Source organism: Podarcis cretensis (assembly GCF_951804945.1).
Source record: "Podarcis cretensis genome assembly, chromosome: 12".
Lineage (NCBI taxonomy): Eukaryota > Metazoa > Chordata > Lepidosauria > Squamata > Lacertidae > Podarcis > Podarcis cretensis.
Window position 1 is genome coordinate 52848109 of NC_137181.1, and position 15310 is coordinate 52863418.

Consider the following 15310-nt stretch of genomic DNA (forward strand, 5'->3'; position numbering starts at 1 on the left):
AATATCTTTTTCTGCCAAATAAGTTGTCGAGGGCTGATTTCTTTTCCTGTGATAAAAAGCCTTCTCTTTCGACCGCCAAACATTTCAGGGGAGCATTTGCAACCGTTTGGCAACATTTCTGAGTCAATCGCCGAACGTCAGAGATTTGATGAAATTGTGACCCCGGGGCTTAGGGATTTTTTCAAAAAAATGTTTCTCTGACGGTTAAGTTGTCGAGGGCTGATTTCTTTTCCTGTGATAAAAACCCTTCTCTTTCGACCCCCATACCTTTCAGGGGAGCATTTAAAACGGTTTGGCACCAGTTTTGAGTCAATTGCGGAAAGTCAGAGTTTTGATGAAATTGTGACCCCGGGGCTTAGGGATTTTTTCAAAAAACTATTTCTCTGCCGGTTAAGTTGTCGAGGGCTGATTTCTTTTCCTGTGATAAAAAGCCTTCTCTTTCGACCGCCAAACCTTTCAGGGGGGCATTTGCAACCGTTTGGCACCATTTCTGAGTCAATTGCCGAAAGTCAGAGATTTGATGAAATTGTGACCCCGGGGCTTAGGGATTTTTTCGAAAATATCTTTTTCTGCCGGTTAAGTTGTCGAAGGCTGATTTCTTTTCCTGTGATAAAAAGCCTTCTCTTTCGACCGCCAAACCTTTCAGGGGAGCATTTGCAACCGTTTGGCACCATTTCTGAGTCAATTGCCGAAAGTCAGACTTTTGATGAAATTGTGACCCCGGGGCTTAGGGATTTTTTCAAAAAACTATTTCTCTGCCGGTTAAGTTGTCGAGGGCTGATTTCTTTTCCTGTGATAAAAAGCCTTCTCTTTCGACCGCCAAACCTTTCAGGGGAGCATTTAAAACCGTTTGGCACCAGTTTTGAGTCAATTGCCGAAAGTCAGAGTTTTGATGAAATTGTGACCCCGGGGCTTAGGGATTTTTTCAAGAAAATCTTTTCCTGCCGGTTAAGTTGTCGAGGGCTGATTTATTTTCCTGTGATAAAAAGCCTTCTCTTTCGACCGCCAAACATTTCAGGGGAGCATTTGCAACCGTTTGGCACCATTTCTGAGTCAATTGCCGAAAGTCAGAGAATTGATGAAATTGTGACCCCGGGGCGTAGGGATTTTTTCGAAAATATCTTTTTCTGCCGAATAAGTTGTCGAGGGCTGATTTCTTTTCCTGTGATAAACAACCTCCTGTTTTGACCGCCAAACCTTTCAGGGGAGCATTTAAAACCGTTTGGCACCAGTTTTGAGTCAATTGCCGAAAGTCAGAGATTTGATGAAATTCTGACCCCGGGGCTTAGGGATTTTTTCAAGAAAATCTTTTCCTGCCGGTTAAGTTGTCGAGGGCTGATTTCTTTTCCTGTGATAAAAAGCCTTCTCTTTCAACCGCCAAACCTTTCAGGGGAGCATTTGCAACCGTTTGGCACCATTTCGGAGTCAATTGCCGAAAGTCAGAGTTTTGATGAAATTGTGACCCCGGGGCTTAGGGATTTTTTCAAAAAACTATTTCTCTGCCGGTTAAGTTGTCGAGGGCTGATTTCTTTTCCTGTGATAAAAAGCCTTCTCTTTCGACCGCCAAACCTTTCAGGGGAGCATTTAAAACCGTTTGGCACCAGTTTTGAGTCAATTGCCGAAAGTCAGAGTTTTGATGAAATTGTGACCCCGGGGCTTAGGGATTTTTTCAAGAAAATCTTTTCCTGCCGGTTAAGTTGTCGAGGGCTGATTTATTTTCCTGTGATAAAAAGCCTTCTCTTTCGACCGCCAAACATTTCAGGGGAGCATTTGCAACCGTTTGGCACCATTTCTGAGTCAATTGCCGAAAGTCAGAGAATTGATGAAATTGTGACCCCGGGGCTTAGGGATTTTTTCGAAAATATCTTTTTCTGCCGAATAAGTTGTCGAGGGCTGATTTCTTTTCCTGTGATAAACAACCTCCTGTTTTGACCGCCAAACCTTTCAGGGGAGCATTTAAAACCGTTTGGCACCAGTTTTGAGTCAATTGCCGAAAGTCAGAGATTTGATGAAATTGTGACCCCGGGGCTTAGGGATTTTTTCAAGAAAATCTTTTCCTGCCGGTTAAGTTGTCGAGGGCTGATTTCTTTTCCTGTGATAAACAACCTCCTGTTTTGACCGCCAAACCTTTCAGGGGAGCATTTAAAACCGTTTGGCACCATTTCTAAGTCAATTGCCGAAAGTCAGAGATTTGATGAAATTCTGACCCCGGGGCTTAGGGATTTTTGCAAAAAACTATTTCTCTGCCGGTTAAGTTGTCAAAGGCTGATTTCTTTTCCTGTGACAAAAAGCCTTCTCTTTTGACAGCCAAACCTTTCAGGGGAGCATTTGCAACCGTTTGGCACCATTTCTGAGTCAATAACCGAAAGTCAGAGTTTTGATGAAATTGTGACCCCGGGGCTTAGGGATTTTTTGAAAAAATTATTTCTCTGCCGGTTAATTTGTTGAGGGCTGATTTCTTTTCCTGTGATAAAAAACCTCATGTTTTGACCGCCAAACCTTTCAGGGGAGCATTTGCAACAGTTTGGCATCAGTTTTGAGTCAATTGCCAAAAGTCAGAGCTTAGGGATTTTTTCAAAAAAATATTTTTCTGCCGGTTAAGTTGTCAAAGGCTGATTTCTTTTCCTGTGATAAAACGCCTTCTCTTTTGACAGCCAAACCTTTCAGGGGAGCATTTGCAACCGTTTGGCACCATTTTTGAATCAATTGCTGTAAGTCGGAGTTTTGATGAAATTGTGACCCCGGGGCTTAGGGATTTTTTCAAAAAAATATTTTTCTGCCGGTTAAGTTGTCGAGGGCTGATTTCTTTCCTGTGATAAAAAGCCTTCTTTTCGACCGCAAAACTTTCAGGGGAGCATTTGCAACCGTTTGGCACCAGTTTTCAGTCAATTGCTGAAAGTCAGAGTTTTGATGAAATTGTGACCCCGGGGCTTAGGGATTTTTTCAAAAATATCTTTTTCTGCTGGTTAAGTTGTCGAGGGCTGATTTCTTTTCCTGTGATAAAAAGCCTTCTCTTTCGCCCGCCAAACCTTTCAGGGGAGCATTTGCAACCGTTTGGCACCATTTTTGAGTCAATTGCCGAAAGTCAGACTTTTGATGAAATTGTGACCCCGGGGCTTAGGGATTTTTTCAAGAAAATCTTTTCCTGCTGGTTAAGTTGTCGAGGGCTGATTTCTTTTCCTGTGATAAAAAGCCTTCTCTTTCGACCGCCAAACCTTTCAGGGGAGCATTTGCAACCGTTTGGCACCATTTCTAAGTCAATTGCCGAAAGTCAGAGATTTGATGAAATTTTGACCCCGGGGCTTAGGGATTTTTTCAAGAAAATCTTTTCCTGCCGGTTAAGTTGTCGAGGGCTGATTTATTTTCCTGTGATAAAAAGCCTTCTCTTTCGACCGCCAAACATTTCAGGGGAGCATTTGCAACCGTTTGGCACCATTTCTGAGTCAATTGCCGAAAGTCAGAGATTTGATGAAATTGTGACCCCGGGGCTTAGGGATTTTTTCAAAAAAATATTTTTCTGCCGAATAAGTTGTCGAAGGCTGATTTCTTTTCCTGTGATAAAAAGCCTTCTCTTTCGACCGCCAAACCTTTCAGGGGAGCATTTGCAACCGTTTGGCACCATTTCTGAGCCAATTGCCGAAAGTCAGACTTTTGATGAAATTGTGACCCCGGGGCTTAGGGATTTTTTCAAAAAAATATTTTTCTGCCGGATAAGTTGTCGAGGGCTGATTTCTTTTCCTGTGATAAAAAGCCTTCTCTTTTGACCGCCAAACCTTTCAGGGGAGCATTTGCAACCGTTTGGCACCATTTCTGAGTCAATTGCCGAAAGTCAGAGTTTTGATGAAATTGTGACCCCGGGGCTTAGGGATTTTTTCAAAAAACTATTTCTCTGCCGGTTAAGTTGTCGAGGGCTGATTTCTTTTCCTGTGATAAAAAGCCTTCTCTTTCGACCGCCAAACCTTTCAGGGGAGCATTTAAAACCGTTTGGCACCAGTTTTGATTCAATTGCCGAAAGTCAGAGTTTTGATGAAATTGTGACCCCGGGGCTTAGGGATTTTTTCAAGAAAATCTTTTCCTGCCGGTTAAGTTGCCGAGGGCTGATTTATTTTCCTGTGATAAAAAGCCTTCTCTTTCGACCGCCAAACATTTCAGGGGAGCATTTGCAACCGTTTGGAACCATTTCTGAGTCAATTGCCGAAAGTCAGAGATTTGATGAAATTGTGACCCCGGGGCTTAGGGATTTTTTCGAAAATATCTTTTTCTGCCGAATAAGTTGTCGAGGGCTGATTTCTTTTCCTGTGATAAATAACCTCCTGTTTTGACCGCCAAACCTTTCAGGGGAGCATTTAAAACCGTTAGGCACCATTTCTAAGTCAATTGCCGAAAGTCAGAGATTTTATGAAATTCTGAACCCGGGGATTAGGGATTTTTGCAAAAAACTATTTCTCTGCCGGTTAAGTTGTGGAGGGCTGATTTCTTTTCCTGTGATAAAAAGCCTTCTCTTTGGACCGCCAAACCTTTCAGGCGAGCATTTGCAACCGTTTGGCACCATTTTTTAATCAATTGCCAAAAGTCAGAGATTTGATGAAATTGTGACCCCGGGGCTTAGGGATTTTTTCAAAAAAATATTTTTCTGCTGGTTAAGTTGTCGAAGGCTGATTTCTTATCCTGTGATAAAAAACCTTCTCTTTCGCCAGCCAAACCTTTCAGAGGAGCATTTGCAACCGTTTGGCACCATTTTTGAATCATTTGCCGAAAGTCAGACGTTTGATGAAATTGTGACCCCGGGGCTTAGGGATTTTTTCAAAAAACTATTTCTCTGCCGGTTAAGTTGTTGAGGGCTGATTTCTTTTCCTGTGATAAAAAGCCTTCTCTTTCGACCGCCAAACATTTCAGGGGAGCATTTGCAACCGTTGGGCACCATTTCTGAGTCAATTGCCGAAAGTCAGAGTTTTGATGAAATTGTGACCCCGGGGCTTAGGGATTTTTTCAAGAAAATCTTTTCCTGCTGGTTAAGTTGTCGAAGGCTGATTTCTTATCCTGTGATAAAAAGCCTTCTCTTTCGACAGCCAAACCTTTCAGAGGAGCATTTGCAACCGTTTGGCACCATTTTTGAGTCAATTGCTGAAAGTCAGAGTTTTGATGAAATTGTGACCCCGGGGCTTAGGGATTTTTTCAAGAAAATCTTTTCCTGCCGGTTAAGTTGTCGAGGGCTGATTTCTTTTCCTGTGATAAAAAGCCTCCTCTTTCGACCGCAAAACTTTCAGGGGAGCATTTGCAACCGTTTGGCACGAGTTTTGAGTCAATTGCCGAAAGTCAGAGATTTGATGAAACTGTGACCCCGGGGCTTAGGGATTTTTTCAAAAAAATATTTTTCTGCCGGTTAAGTTGTCGAGGGCTGATTTCTTTTCCTGTGATAAAAAGCCTTCTGTTTCGACCACCAAACCTTTCAGGGGAGCATTTGCAACCGTTTGGCACGAGTTTTGAGTCAATTGCCGAAAGTCAGAGATTTGATGAAATTGTGACCCCGGGGCTTAGGGATTTTTTCAAGAAAATCTTTTCCTGCCGGTTAAGTTGTCGAGGGCTGATTTCTTTTCCTGTGATAAAAAACCTCCTTTTTCGACCGTCAAACCTTTCAGGGGAGCATTTAAAACCGTTTGGCACCATTTCTGAGTCAATTGCCGAAAGTCAGAGATTTGATGAAATTGTGACCCCGGGGCTTAGGGATTTTATCGAAAATATCTTTTTCTGCCGAATAAGTTGTCGAGGGCTGATTTCTTTTCCTGTGATAAAAAACCTCATGTTTCGACCGCCAAACCTTTCAGGGGAGCATTTAAAACTGTTTGGCACCATTTCTGAGTCAATTGCCGAAAGTCAGAGATTTGATGAAATTGTGACCCCGGGGCTTAGGGATTTTATCGAAAATATCTTTTTCTGCCGAATAAGTTGTCGAGGGCTGATTTCTTTTCCTGTGATAAAAAACCTCATGTTTCGACCGCCAAACCTTTCAGGGGAGCATTTAAAACTGTTTGGCACCATTTCTGAGTCAATTGCCGAAAGTCAGAGATTTGATGTAATTCTGACCCCGGGGCTTAGGGATTTTATCGAAAATATCTTTTTCTGCCGAATAAGTTGTCGAGGGCTGATTTCTTTTCCTGTGATAAAAAACCTCATGTTTCGACCGCCAAACCTTTCAGGGGAGCATTTAAAACCGTTTGGCACCATTTCTAAGTCAATTGCCGAAAGTCAGAGATTTGATGTAATTCTGACCCCGGTGCTTAGGGATTTTTTCAAAAAACTATTTCTCTGCCGGTTAAGTTGTCGAGGGCTGATTTCTTTTCCTGTGATAAAAAGCCTTCTCTTTGGACCCCCAAACCTTTCAGGGGAGCATTTGCAACCGTTTGGCACCATTTTTGAATCAATTGCCGAAAGTCAGAGATTTGATGAAATTGTGACCCCGGGGCTTAGGGATTTTTTCAAAAAAATATTTTTCTGCCGGTTAAGTTGTCGAGGGCGGATTTCTTTTCCTGTGATAAAAAACCTTCTCTTTCGATCGCCAAAACTTTCAGGGGAGCATTTGCAACCGTTTGGCACCAGTTTTGAGTCAACTGCCGAAAGTCAGAGTTTTGATGAAATTGTGACCCCGGGGCTTAGGGATTTTTTCAAAAAAATATTTCTCTGTCGGTTAAGTTGTTGAGGGCTGATTTATTTTCCTGTGATAAAAAGCCTTCTCTTTCGACCGCCAAACCTTTCAGTGGAGCATTTAAAACCGTTTGGCACCAGTTTTGAGTCAATTGACGAAAGTCAGAATTTTGATGAAATTGTGACCCCGGGGCTTAGGGATTTTTTCAAGAAAATCTTTTCCTGCCGGTTAAGTTGTCGAGGGCTGATTTCTTTTCCTGTGATAAAAAGCCTTCTCTTTCGACCGCCAAACATTTCAGGGGAGCATTTGCAACCGTTTGGCACCATTTCTAAGTCACTTGCCGAAAGTCAGAGATTTGATGAAATTCTGACCCCGGGGCTTAGGGATTTTTTCAAAAAAATATTTCTCTGACGTTAAGTTGTCGAGGGCTGATTTCTTTTCCTGTGATAAAAAGCCTTCTCTTTCGACCGCCAAACCTTTCAGGGGAGCATTTGTAACCGTTTGGCACCATTTCTGAGTCAATTGCCGAAAGTCAGAGTTTTGATGAAATTGTGACCCCGGGGCTTAGGGATTTTTTCAAAAAAATATTTTTCTGCTGGTTAAGTTGTCGAAGGCTGATTTCTTATCCTGTGATAAAAAGCCTTCTCTTTCGACAGCCAAACCTTTCAGAGGAGCATTTGCAACCGTTTGGCACCATTTTTGAATCAATTGCCGAAAGTCAGAGATTTGATGAAATTGTGACTCCAGGGCTTAGGGATTTTTTCAAAAAAATATTTTTCTGCCGGTTAAGTTGTCGAGGGCGGATTTCTTTTCCTGTGATAAAAACCCTTCTCTTTCGATCGCCAAAACTTTCAGGGGAGCATTTGCAACCGTTTGGCACCAGTTTTGAGTCAATTGGCGAAAGTCAGAGTTTTGATGAAATTGTGACCCCGGGGCTTAGGGATTTTTTTCAAGAAAATCTTTTCCTGCCGGTTAAGTTGTCGAGGGCTGATTTCTTTTCCTGTGATAAAAAACCTTCTCTTTCGACCGCCAAACCTTTCAGGGGAGCATTTAAAACCGTTTGGCACCAGTTTTGAGTCAATTGCCGAAAGTCAGAGTTTTGATGAAATTGTGATCCCGGGGCTTAGGGATTTTTTCAAAAAAATATTTCTCTGATGGTTAAGTTGTCGAGGGCTGATTTCTTTTCCTGTGATAAAAAGCCTTCTCTTTCGACCGCCAAACCTTTCAGGGGAGCATTTGCAACCGTTTGGCACCAATTCTGAGTCAATTGCCGAAAGTCAGAGTTTTGATGAAATTGTGACCCCGGGGCTTAGGGATTTTTTCAAGAAAATCTTTTCCTGCCGGTTAAGTTGTCGAGGGCTGATTTCTTTTCCTGTGATAAAAAGCCTTCTCTTTCGACCGCCAAACATTTCAGGGGAGCATTTGCAACCGTTTGGCACCATTTCTAAGTCACTTGCCGAAAGTCAGAGATTTGATGAAATTCTGACCCCGGGGCTTAGGGATTTTTTCAAAAAAATATTTCTCTGACGTTAAGTTGTCGAGGGCTGATTTCTTTTCCTGTGATAAAAAGCCTTCTCTTTCGACCGCCAATCTTTCAGGGGAGCATTTGTAACCGTTTGGCACCATTTCTGAGTCAATTGCCGAAAGTCAGAGTTTTGATGAAATTGTGACCCCGGGGCTTAGGGATTTTTTCAAAAAAATATTTTTCTGCTGGTTAAGTTGTCGAAGGCTGATTTCTTATCCTGTGATAAAAAGCCTTCTCTTTCGACAGCCAAACCTTTCAGAGGAGCATTTGCAACCGTTTGGCACCATTTTTGAATCAATTGCCGAAAGTCAGAGATTTGATGAAATTGTGACTCCAGGGCTTAGGGATTTTTTCAAAAAAATATTTTTCTGCCGGTTAAGTTGTCGAGGGCGGATTTCTTTTCCTGTGATAAAAACCCTTCTCTTTCGATCGCCAAAACTTTCAGGGGAGCATTTGCAACCGTTTGGCACCAGTTTTGAGTCAATTGGCGAAAGTCAGAGTTTTGATGAAATTGTGACCCCGGGGCTTAGGGATTTTTTTCAAGAAAATCTTTTCCTGCCGGTTAAGTTGTCGAGGGCTGATTTCTTTTCCTGTGATAAAAAACCTTCTCTTTCGACCGCCAAACCTTTCAGGGGAGCATTTAAAACCGTTTGGCACCAGTTTTGAGTCAATTGCCGAAAGTCAGAGTTTTGATGAAATTGTGATCCCGGGGCTTAGGGATTTTTTCAAAAAAATATTTCTCTGATGGTTATGTTGTCGAGGGCTGATTTCTTTTCCTGTGATAAAAAGCCTTCTCTTTCGACCGCCAAACCTTTCAGGGGAGCATTTGCAACCGTTTGGCACCAATTCTGAGTCAATTGCCGAAAGTCAGAGTTTTGATGAAATTGTGACCCCGGGGCTTAGGGATTTTTTCAAAAAACTATTTCTCTTTCGGTTAAGTTGTCGAGGGCTGATTTCTTTTCCTGTGATAAAAAGCCTTCTCTTTCGACCGCCAAACCTTTCAGGGGAGCATTTTCAACCGTTTGGCACCATTTTTGAATCAATTGCTGTAAGTCGGAGTTTTGATGAAATTGTGACCCCGGGGCTTAGGGATTTTTTCAAAAAAAATATTTTTCTGCCGGTTAAGTTGTCGAGGGCTGATTTCTTTTCCTGTGATAAAAAGCCTTCTCTTTCGACCGCCAAACCTTTCAGGGGAGCATTTGCAACCGTTTGGCACCATTTCTGAGTCAATTGCCGAAAGTCAGAGTTTTGATGAAATTGTGACCCCGGGGCTTAGGGATTTTTTCAAGAAAATCTTTTCCTGCTGGTTAAGTTGTCGAAGGCTGATTTCTTATCCTGTGATAAAAAGCCTTCTCTTTCGACAGCCAAACCTTTCAGAGGAGCATTTGCAACCGTTTGGCACCATTTTTGAATCAATTGCCGAAAGTCAGAGATTTGATGAAATTGTGACTCCAGGGCTTAGGGATTTTTTCAAAAAATATTTTTCTGCCGGTTAAGTTGTCGAGGGCGGATTTCTTTTCCTGTGATAAAAACCCTTCTCTTTCGATCGCCAAAACTTTCAGGGGAGCATTTGCAACTGTTTGGCACCAGTTTTGAGTCAATTGCCGAAAGTCAGAGATTTGATGAAATTGTGACCCCGGGGCTTAGGGATTTTTTCGAAAATATCTTTTTCTGCCGAATAAGTTGTCGAGGGCGGATTTCTTTTCCTGTGATAAAAAGCCTTCTCTTTCGACCGCCAAACATTTCAGGGGAGCATTTGCAACCGTTGGGCACCATTTCTGAGTCAATTGCCGACCGTCAGATATTTGATGAAAATCTGACCCCGGGGCTTAGGGATTTTTTCAAAAAAATATTTCTCTGACGGTTAAGTTGTCGAGGGCTGATTTCTTTTCCTGTGATAAAAAATCTAATGTTTTGACCGCCAAACCTTTCAGGGGAGCATTTGCAACCGTTTGGCACCATTTCTGAGTCAATTGCCGAAAGTCAGAGATTAGATGAAATTGTGACCCCGGGCCTTAGGGATTTTTTCGAAAATATCTTTTTCTGCCGGTTAAGTTGTCGAGGGCTGATTTCTTTTCCTGTGATAAAAAGCCTTCTCTTTCGACCGCCAAACCTTTCAGAGGAGCATTTGCAACCGTTTGGCACCATTTTTGAATCAATTGCCGAAAGTCAGAGATTTGATGAAATTGTGACTCCAGGGCTTAGGGATTTTTTCAAAAAATATTTTTCTGCCGGTTAAGTTGTCGAGGGCGGATTTCTTTTCCTGTGATAAAAACCCTTCTCTTTCGATCGCCAAAACTTTCAGGGGAGCATTTGCAACTGTTTGGCACCAGTTTTGAGTCAATTGCCGAAAGTCAGAGATTTGATGAAATTGTGACCCCGGGGCTTAGGGATTTTTTCGAAAATATCTTTTTCTGCCGAATAAGTTGTCGAGGGCGGATTTCTTTTCCTGTGATAAAAAGCCTTCTCTTTCGACCGCCAAACATTTCAGGGGAGCATTTGCAACCGTTGGGCACCATTTCTGAGTCAATTGCCGACCGTCAGATATTTGATGAAAATCTGACCCCGGGGCTTAGGGATTTTTTCAAAAAAATATTTCTCTGACGGTTAAGTTGTCGAGGGCTGATTTCTTTTCCTGTGATAAAAAATCTAATGTTTTGACCGCCAAACCTTTCAGGGGAGCATTTGCAACCGTTTGGCACCATTTCTGAGTCAATTGCCGAAAGTCAGAGATTAGATGAAATTGTGACCCCGGGGCTTAGGGATTTTTTCGAAAATATCTTTTTCTGCCGGTTAAGTTGTCGAGGGCTGATTTCTTTTCCTGTGATAAAAAGCCTTCTCTTTCGACCGCCAAACCTTTCAGTGGAGCATTTAAAACCGTTTGGCACCAGTTTTGAGTCAATTGCCGAAAGTCAGAATTTTGATGAAATTGTGACCCCGGGGCTTAGGGATTTTTTCAAGAAAATCTTTTCCTGCCGGTTAAGTTGTCGAGGGCTGATTTCTTTTCCTGTGATAAAAAGCCTTCTCTTTCGACCGCCAAACATTTCAGGGGAGCATTTGCAACCGTTTGGCACCATTTCTAAGTCAATTGCCGAAAGTCAGAGATTTGATGAAATTCTGACCCCGGGGCTTAGGGATTTTTTCAAAAAATATTTCTCTGACGGTTAAGTTGTCGAGGGCTGATTTCTTTTCCTGTGATAAAAAGCCTTCTCTTTCGACCGCCAAACCTTTCAGGGGAGCATTTGCAACCGTTTGGCACCATTTCTGAGTCAATTGCCGAAAGTCAGAGTTTTGATGAAATTGTGACCCCGGGGCTTAGGGATTTTTTCAAAAAAATCTTTTCCTGCCGGTTAAGTTGTCGAGGGCTGATTTCTTTTCCTGTGATAAAAAGCCTTCTCTTTCGACCGCCAAACCTTTCAGGGGAGCATTTAAAACCGTTTGGCACCAGTTTTGAGTCAATTGCCGAAAGTCAGAGATTTGATGAAATTGTGACGCCAGGGCTTAGGGATTTTTTCAAAAAAATATTTTTCTGCCGGTTAAGTTGTCGAGGGCGGATTTCTTTTCCTGTGATAAAAACCCTTCTCTTTCGATCGCCAAAACTTTCAGGGGAGCATTTAAAACCGTTTGGCACCATTTCTGAGTCAATTGCCGAAAGTCAGAGTTTTGATGAAATTGTGACCCCGGGGCTTAGGGATTTTTTCAAGAAAATCTTTTCCTGCCGGTTAAGTTGTCGAGGGCTGATTTCTTTTCCTGTGATAAAAAGCCTTCTCTTTCGACCGCCAAACCTTTCAGGGGAGCATTTGCAACCGTTTGGCACCATTTCTGAGTCAATTGCCGAAAGTCAGAGTTTTGATGAAATTGTGACCCCGGGGCTTAGGGATTTTTTCAAGAAAATCTTTTCCTGCCGGTTAAGTTGTCGAGGGCTGATTTCTTTTCCTGTGATAAAAAGCCTTCTCTTTCGACCGCCAAACCTTTCAGGGGAGCATTTAAAACCGTTTGGCACCAGTTTTGAGTCAATTGCCGAAAGTCAGAGATTGGATGAAATTGTGACCCCGGGGCTTAGGGATTTTATCGAAAATATCATTTTCTGCCGAATAAGTTGTCGAGGGCTGATTTCTTTTCCTGTGATAAAAAACCTCATGTTTCGACCGCCAAACCTTTCAGGGGAGCATTTAAAACTGTTTGGCACCATTTCTGAGTCAATTGCCGAAAGTCAGAGATTTGATGTAATTCTGACCCGGGGCTTAGGGATTTTATCGAAAATATCTTTTTCTGCCGAATAAGTTGTCGAGGGCTGATTTCTTTTCCTGTGATAAAAAACCTCATGTTTCGACCGCCAAACTTTTCAGGGGAGCATTTAAAACCGTTTGGCACCATTTCTAAGTCAATTGCCGAAAGTCAGAGATTTGATGTAATTCTGACCCCGGTGCTTAGGGATTTTTTCAAAAAACTATTTCTCTGCCGGTTAAGTTGTCGAGGGCTGATTTCTTTTCCTGTGATAAAAAGCCTTCTCTTTGGACCCCCAAACCTTTCAGGGGAGCATTTGCAACCGTTTGGCACCATTTTTGAATCAATTGCCGAAAGTCAGAGATTTGATGAAATTGTGACCCCGGGGCTTAGGGATTTTTTCAAAAAAATATTTTTCTGCCGGTTAAGTTGTCGAGGGCGGATTTCTTTTCCTGTGATAAAAACCCTTCTCTTTCGATCGCCAAAACTTTCAGGGGAGCATTTGCAACCGTTTGGCACCAGTTTTGAGTCAACTGCCGAAAGTCAGAGTTTTGATGAAATTGTGACCCCGGGGCTTAGGGATTTTTTCAAAAAAATATTTCTCTGTCGGTTAAGTTGTTGAGGGCTGATTTATTTTCCTGTGATAAAAAGCCTTCTCTTTCGACCGCCAAACCTTTCAGTGGAGCATTTAAAACCGTTTGGCACCAGTTTTGAGTCAATTGACGAAAGTCAGAATTTTGATGAAATTGTGACCCCGGGGCTTAGGGATTTTTTCAAGAAAATCTTTTCCTGCCGGTTAAGTTGTCGAGGGCTGATTTCTTTTCCTGTGATAAAAAGCCTTCTCTTTCGACCGCCAAACATTTCAGGGGAGCATTTGCAACCGTTTGGCACCATTTCTAAGTCACTTGCCGAAAGTCAGAGATTTGATGAAATTCTGACCCCGGGGCTTAGGGATTTTTTCAAAAAAATATTTCTCTGACGTTAAGTTGTCGAGGGCTGATTTCTTTTCCTGTGATAAAAAGCCTTCTCTTTCGACCGCCAAACCTTTCAGGGGAGCATTTGTAACCGTTTGGCACCATTTCTGAGTCAATTGCCGAAAGTCAGAGTTTTGATGAAATTGTGACCCCGGGGCTTAGGGATTTTTTCAAAAAAATATTTTTCTGCTGGTTAAGTTGTCGAAGGCTGATTTCTTATCCTGTGATAAAAAGCCTTCTCTTTCGACAGCCAAACCTTTCAGAGGAGCATTTGCAACCGTTTGGCACCATTTTTGAATCAATTGCCGAAAGTCAGAGATTTGATGAAATTGTGACTCCAGGGCTTAGGGATTTTTTCAAAAAAATATTTTTCTGCCGGTTAAGTTGTCGAGGGCGGATTTCTTTTCCTGTGATAAAAACCCTTCTCTTTCGATCGCCAAAACTTTCAGGGGAGCATTTGCAACCGTTTGGCACCAGTTTTGAGTCAATTGGCGAAAGTCGGAGTTTTGATGAAATTGTGACCCCGGGGCTTAGGGATTTTTTTCAAGAAAATCTTTTCCTGCCGGTTAAGTTGTCGAGGGCTGATTTCTTTTCCTGTGATAAAAAACCTTCTCTTTCGACCGCCAAACCTTTCAGGGGAGCATTTAAAACCGTTTGGCACCAGTTTTGAGTCAATTGCCGAAAGTCAGAGTTTTGATGAAATTGTGATCCCGGGGCTTAGGGATTTTTTCAAAAAAATATTTCTCTGATGGTTAAGTTGTCGAGGGCTGATTTCTTTTCCTGTGATAAAAAGCCTTCTCTTTCGACCGCCAAACCTTTCAGGGGAGCATTTGCAACCGTTTGGCACCAATTCTGAGTCAATTGCCGAAAGTCAGAGTTTTGATGAAATTGTGACCCCGGGGCTTAGGGATTTTTTCAAAAAACTATTTCTCTTTCGGTTAAGTTGTCGAGGGCTGATTTCTTTTCCTGTGATAAAAAGCCTTCTCTTTCGACCGCCAAACCTTTCAGGGGAGCATTTTCAACCGTTTGGCACCATTTTTGAATCAATTGCTGTAAGTCGGAGTTTTGATGAAATTGTGACCCCGGGGCTTAGGGATTTTTTCAAAAAAAATATTTTTCTGCCGGTTAAGTTGTCGAGGGCTGATTTCTTTTCCTGTGATAAAAAGCCTTCTCTTTCGACCGCCAAACCTTTCAGGGGAGCATTTGCAACCGTTTGGCACCATTTCTGAGTCAATTGCCGAAAGTCAGAGTTTTGATGAAATTGTGACCCCGGGGCTTAGGGATTTTTTCAAGAAAATCTTTTCCTGCTGGTTAAGTTGTCGAAGGCTGATTTCTTATCCTGTGATAAAAAGCCTTCTCTTTCGACAGCCAAACCTTTCAGAGGAGCATTTGCAACCGTTTGGCACCATTTTTGAATCAATTGCCGAAAGTCAGAGATTTGATGAAATTGTGACTCCAGGGCTTAGGGATTTTTTCAAAAAATATTTTTCTGCCGGTTAAGTTGTCGAGGGCGGATTTCTTTTCCTGTGATAAAAACCCTTCTCTTTCGATCGCCAAAACTTTCAGGGGAGCATTTGCAACTGTTTGGCACCAGTTTTGAGTCAATTGCCGAAAGTCAGAGATTTGATGAAATTGTGACCCCGGGGCTTAGGGATTTTTTCGAAAATATCTTTTTCTGCCGAATAAGTTGTCGAGGGCGGATTTCTTTTCCTGTGATAAAAAGCCTTCTCTTTCGACCGCCAAACATTTCAGGGGAGCATTTGCAACCGTTTGGCACCATTTCTGAGTCAATTGCCGACCGTCAGATATTTGATGAAAATCTGACCCCGGGGCTTAGGGATTTTTTCAAAAAAATATTTCTCTGACGGTTAAGTTGTCGAGGGCTGATTTCTTTTCCTGTGATAAAAAATCTAATGTTTTGACCGCCAAACCTTTCAGGGG